The following is a 6,813-nucleotide window of genomic DNA, read 5'->3' on the forward strand; positions in this document are numbered from 1 at the left end:
GATAACCTTACTGGGCAGTGAAATAAATGGCCTGGTCAGAGAAAGACTTAAGAAGCTGGTAACTGCTGAGTTGGTCATTAGGAGTCTTAAAAATTTGCTTCATTTACTAGAAGACTAAAACATGAATTTAGGAAGCTAACTTTAAACATCGCTCCTGGGAATCCTAGGCCAAGCGTGTTGGCTAGAAAATCAGATCGAAGCTCTAATCATGTCAGTGCCTTATAAAATAAACGTCAGTGCATCATAGACAGAGTAGACATCTCTTAATGACATCAGGAATTAATAATAGACTCTGGGACTAGTGTTTCGGACTGATTTAAAAAAAGTATTGCTTGCAATGACAGAAATCAATAGACTCCACCAACAAACTTGAAAAATCTTCCAAAAATCTTTCACCAGCTACAGTTGTGATAGTGACAATTCCCAAGGAAAAATCAAAGATGATACAACCCTGGAAAAAAGTCACCCAAAAAGTGGTGGGTTCCCACTCTGCGAGGCTAGTGTGCTTTCTAACTTTCCTTGATGCCCTTTAGACTTACATCAGAGTTCTCTGGTGTTCACCCCATAGCTTCTCTCCACTAACCGTCCCTGATGTATATTGTTTCTCTCCCAAGGACCTTCTCAGTGAATCAACCTCTTTCTTGGTCATTCTAGCAGGAAGAGGGCTATGACTTCCCTTCCTCTCTTTCGCTCAGGCCTCCCCTCTCTCCAATCCTACCTTAATACACAGTCAGGCAACATGGTTGCTTTACCTACGTCTGCTCTCATTTCCACCTCCAGGGAAATCCCATCAGCACCCAAAGAGCCACAGAAGAAAGCGTGCTCTGCCTAGGTACTGATCACCTTGCAGGCCCACAACGCTCACCCTTGGAAAGACCTGTCAAGGTTCAATGTCCCATTCCTAGATCTAAAAAACACATGAGACACCATGACTACACATGACTGATTCCGTACTCACTGAACCTTTAAAACTGCTGCATTGCTGAGCAGCTGAATCTTTCAGTGATGCAGCAGTTCCTGTGTCCCAAGAGAATGCGTTCTGTATGAAAAGATGTCATAAAGCTCTTACAGCCACATTCATACAAGTTCCCTTGTACAGTGGCAGCCACCTAAAAGACCTCATCACACAGAGATTTGGTAATGGGGATGCTCTCCTTTGGCATACAGTGCCAGGTACAGTACCCAAACTCAAGAAAAGTTTGAACTGGGATAGCAGAGTAAGACAAAAAGAAAACTGAGATGCTTTTGCAACCTCCAGGACAACTTTACCTGCCACAAACATCATTCTCCTTTCCGAGTCTAGCAGACAACATACTGAAGCCTTTAGCCATCTGATTGACATTACAATTTAGTATGTACATATAGACATCAGTAATTCCCATTTCCTGCTTACCCCCTTCCAAACTGAAATAGTCGGCACTGGTCCACATGACTGTTTAATCAATGGCTGCCAATCAATTACACTGATTGAAGGACAGTTTAAAAAACATTTGGTCTGTGGCCCTACTGATGAAAACAGTTATCAGTAGCTGAACCCACCAGCTCTAAAACATTGGAGATTTAGGGAAAAATTATGTATTTTTTGGGTGCTGTTCAGCTCAGCTCTTTAAAAATCATTGAATGGCTGTTTACACATATATATGCCAGTACAAAATAACCTTCTCACATCCTCCACTCACACATCCCTGTGCTTTTAAAAGCAGCTTCAGCCAAGAGACAAACTATGTTTTCTTTCTGTTTCCTGCATCTTATCATGAGGAAATTCTAGTTTCAAATTTCTAGACCCAGAGATCCAACAGGAAGCAGGCATTGTTTCACGGTGCAGTGGAAGAAAAAGGATTCTCGAGGCTATTGATGAGGCAAAGGCAGCACAGAAGCTTCCTTTTGCAGTGAACTGTCATAAGAAGCATAGACCAACATCATGTAAAAAATATTATCATCTTCAAAATACTTAAACAACTCCACAACAATCTTTTATTGTCCATCTTGTATCTGAATGCAGAAGGATTTTCAAATACCAGGAAACAGTTGTTTCAGGACATAGAATCAATTACAAATAATCTACTCCATTCTAAGCATTCATCTCAGCTGGAATAACTAGAGGACTTATGCTAACCTTAAGAGGATCCACTGTAACTTTGTAGGTGGTCTGAAAGAAGGTCACTATAGTGTTTTTGTCTCAGGGTTATTATTCTTTCCAGGTTCTCCTTTTACAAGCAGGGAAATCCTTGTATTTCTGTTTTGCATAATCACATGTCCAGCTCAGTGACTGAAATTTAATGCCCTTTGATTGATAGGTTAAGACCAGAAGGGATTATTATGGCCTTCTCATTTGACCTTCTGCATAACCTCAGTTATAGAATTCCTCCCTGTGGCTCCTGCATCTATCTTCATACTATTGGCTGATACAGAAAATACATTTAATAAAGACAGTCACTTGATTTAAAGATTTCAAGTGATGGAGTGTTCATTCCCTGCTCTCTTTATAAGACTGTCCAATCTTTAATTGCTGTCATTGGAAAAAAAAAAAAAAAAAAAAAAAAAAAAGAGTCTGCACCTCATTTTGTTAGTCAGAAGATTCTGGTATGTTATGAAAAGCCCAAAGTGATAATTATGAATTATAACTGGGTATCTCCTGATCAGAAAACTCAAAATGAGGAATAGCAGAAGTTTCTCCCAGATAAGTGGATTTGTTCCACTGGGGGCTAAAGAGTGCTGTTTGAGAACAGTGCAATCTATTTACTCAACAAACAAACAAACAAACTTCTTGTTTAATGGCCATCTGTTTCAGCACAGCGTTCATCAGAATAAAGGGACTGCTTTGGCAACACTTTCCCAATGTTTTTAATTTAATGGAAAAATACAAATTAGCTTCCACAGTACACCTGGAGGCAGCAGTACTCTGCTGCCTGCCCATCAGGAAGCAGGACCTCCTCCTGATGAGTTTGCAACCTCTGGCATTGATTCTTTCTGTGCACAGAACACTCCTAGCCACCACCCTAAATCAGGGGGGCTGCAGGTGCAATAAAGGCATGGCACAAGAGAAGTGTGGTTTTCAGTCTTCATTTTATATTTTGAGCCTTGCCACAATAGAATAAGGGGAACTGATGTTTTTCACTACTGAAAGAGGATATATGGACTTATCATGCAGCAGGGCATCCCTGTTTGGAAAGGATGCTATCAGGCTGCCATCCTCTGTTGCAATTCCACAGGCAACAGGAGAAATGTAAAGGAGGTCAGGTTCTCCACTGCCCTGGCCAGGGCTTACTGCAGCAACTCCCCTACCAATCCCACAGTTGCACCAGCTGAATCATTTGTCTGGATGCACTGTTACATGATACAGATCTTGGTTTGCTTTCTAGTTGTTACTTAAAATACTGTTTAGAGGGAGAGAAAATTGTTTTGGGATTTTTAACCTCTAAGGAGAGAGGAATCATGAGAGACTGGGGACAGGTAACCCTTAGACAGGATTTGTCAGCCAGGGTTAATGTTGTGAAACTAGCCTTATGCTAATCATATGAGAAGACAGGTACTCTAGTATATAAAGAACAAGACCCCATATCTAGGACAAGGTCGGCTGCTTAAGCTGTTTATGAAACATCCTGAGGCTTTCAAGTTTGTATGTCTCAGCCATGGAAAAAAATGGTTACAATTTCATATCCAAATGAATAAAAGTGCATGGGGAAGGTGAGAATCTTTTGGCGAGACCCTTGTTTTGTATCAAAACTACAGCCATCACCATAAATAAGATCAGTATTTGCTAAGAGTTGCCACATTATAGTGTAAAGGTGGCAAATGAATGAATCCATCAATAATCTCGATAACCCACATTGTAAATTGTGGAAAGAAAGGACCATTCAGCCCAGTCATGAAGTCACTTAGTTTCTATGGTCACAATTATCTGCAAGATATTAGACTTGCCAAGGACAGGGGCAGGTACTTAACAGGAAGAATCCCAGACCTCTGGAAGGAGCTAAGATTGTATCACAGGGCCTGCACTACAGAGAGCTAAAGAAACAATACAAGGTGATATTTTTCTTAGTGAAACTTAAGCATGGTGCAAAAAGTGGGTTTTGTCTTCCTGAAACAAATTTTATGTGACTTCAACAAACTATTTTGGGTAGAAAAGAAGAAAACCAAAATTAAACGATGTAGAAAACCCAAAAATGAAGCAGCATGAACTTGGTATCTGATTTGGAACCTGAGGGACGTGTGAGAGTTTGATGCAGAAAGGAATGGGAAACAGAGAGGGGTGTGAAAGCCTCAGAGGCAATGCCGCCCCTTAGAAGGCAGTATATGACCTCTGCCTGCTATCCTGGGCCTCAGCTCGGGGTGAAGATGGGCTCCTTCCTACTCCCTCTTCCTGAGCCTCATGCCAATAAAGTGTATGCATATAGGAAGGAAGACTCAACAGTTCCTGGCTTTCACCTGAGACCTTGGAAACCTCTGTAGGGTGTGCAAGCATGAGGTTCCTGCTCCCATTTATAACCCAGGTGGGCACACCCAAAGAAAGGAGAAGGAGGGAATTTTGAGGTGCTGCACAGAGTAGCAGCATCAGTATAACAAGGTATCTGGATCCCTCTCTCAGCCTCTGTTCCTATTTGGTTCCATCAGAGGAAAAAAATGAAGGAGAAAATGAGTCCATATCTTGTTCTTACTTATTTAATCCATATCTTCTTATGTATTTACTTCTTAACGTTAAGAGAAATCAAAGACAAAATAGCAGCTGTCCTAAAAACATCAGTGAATGCAAGACAAAAGTCAAAGTACCTAAATTTAAGCTGTGATCAGAAAGGGGGACAACAAGAAGTATTTGGCTGTGAGGAACAACAGGGGAGAGAGTAATTTATAAAGTTTGGGTTATCTCAAGCATAGTATGAAGATAGGTTAGTGTTTTAAGAATGACTTGAATACAGAATACTTTGAGATGGCTTTTACTGTCCTTTGTGCTCCCAGATTCCAAAGGGAAGTGAGATTTCTGTTTCTTCAGTGGGACCTAGGGTGTCCAGTGCATCTCAGCATGTCTTAGCTCTGCTGTTATTCTGCTCAGAGACACTGGAGAAGGCACAGGATGTAAGCATTAAGCATACATGGAGGAAAATTTCTCACGTACTAAAACTTGAGCATCTCTTGCGAGGCATGTGTGATCCAGCTCAATATTGCAGCACCCAACGTAAAAACTTTGGGAATTCAATTTTTACAGTGTTTGCTCTGTAGAGGTAGAACAATCTTTGCATGAGCTGCTGCTTCTCTTCCCCAGCCTCCTCAATCTCATGTTCACAGAGACTACACATGGAAGACAGTCTGTACTTCCTAGAGCATCAGAGTGAGAAAGGCTGATTGCATTTCTGTATTTCCTTATAAAATGTTAAATATTCATAGCTATGTCAAATTAAATTAGAATCTTGTGCTGCTATTCTTTTCAGCTCATCAGGTCCTCCTCAGATGATACCTGTCCTGTTACTATGTGATCTACCTCCAGAGACTTCACCTTCATCTAACATTGTTCAATGCAAGCTCAGTTTCAGATCAGAATAAAGGAAAAATACAGTTTTCAGAAGGACTTGCTTACTGATCAACTGCTGTGTCTTTATCACAGTTGTATTATAGGAGAGATGGAAAACGCCTTTGTGGCTACAGGCATAAGAAAGACATACAATAAGGCTTGGAAACGGGTGCACTACAGAGCAAATAAATACTCCCTGGAAGTTAAAAAGAAAATATTCTGAAAGAGCTACAGAAATCTCTAAGAAACCAGGCACATAAATGTATGAACTAGAATAAGAAATTCTTGCTTTCTTTTTGAGAGCTGTCCCTTTTTTTGTATATAGGATTGAACATGAGACCACCAAAGCAGAAGCCTGAAATATTTCCACATTTCTTTTGTACCTGGAAATCATTGTCTCTGTAATTGGGCATAAAATGGAATATTTAGAACATATTGACAATTACTGTACAGCTGGGTGAAAAACTGCTGAGAGAATAATTGTCTTCACAAGAATTAGGCAGCTGAAAATATTAAAGGTAGAGGATACTGGGAGAGCATGTATAGCTGGGTATTATAGAATGAAATTTAGTCAAGTGAAAAAGCCTTGATAAATGCAAGAAAAGGTGAAATTATACAGTGTGTACCTACATACACAGAGATGCACACAAAGTACGTGGTAGCTGGAAAGCTGCCTCAGAGACTTTGTGGTCCTTCAAAGTTTACAAAATGCCACAGGTGACCAACTACATTCAAAACAGAGCCTTCCACATCTACAGGGCTTATAAACTAGATGGGATGTTGGACAGATGAATTCACACGTGCTGATGAGGAGAACTAGGCCCTTTGATGATTATTTTGTTCTGAGCAGACTCCCTGGCAGCAGAGCTGCAGAGCTGTGGGACGGCTGATGACCCAAGACCCCACAAGGAGGCCTACTCCAGCCCTCCCTGGACTGCCCATTAAATTAACATGTGCTGTATCAGGCCTCTGGTTAAGAGCACTTCACACAGAGCATATCTTTAGACTACATCTCTATCACTAGACTTCGTACTGCTTTGACTGAAATGTAAGTTGCTTTTCGTGCCTAGGAGCTGGCTACAGAAGCACTTACACCTGCTGCAACAGATGCCACCAAACCAATACCATCCTGCTTACAAAGGGAGGAAGACGAGGACTGAATGGACCCCAAAGCATCCCTGTCTAGATCTCACATCTGCTCCCATGCTACAGCAGTGTAGGAGGAGATGGTGTTGCAGGAAGACGAGGGTACAAAAGCTCCATTCTGTTTACTCCTTCCATGCTGCCAAACTGCTTTGCAATCTACC

This window comes from Falco cherrug, chromosome 13 (genome assembly GCF_023634085.1).
Source record: "Falco cherrug isolate bFalChe1 chromosome 13, bFalChe1.pri, whole genome shotgun sequence".
In the NCBI taxonomy this organism is placed as follows: Eukaryota; Metazoa; Chordata; class Aves; order Falconiformes; family Falconidae; genus Falco; species Falco cherrug.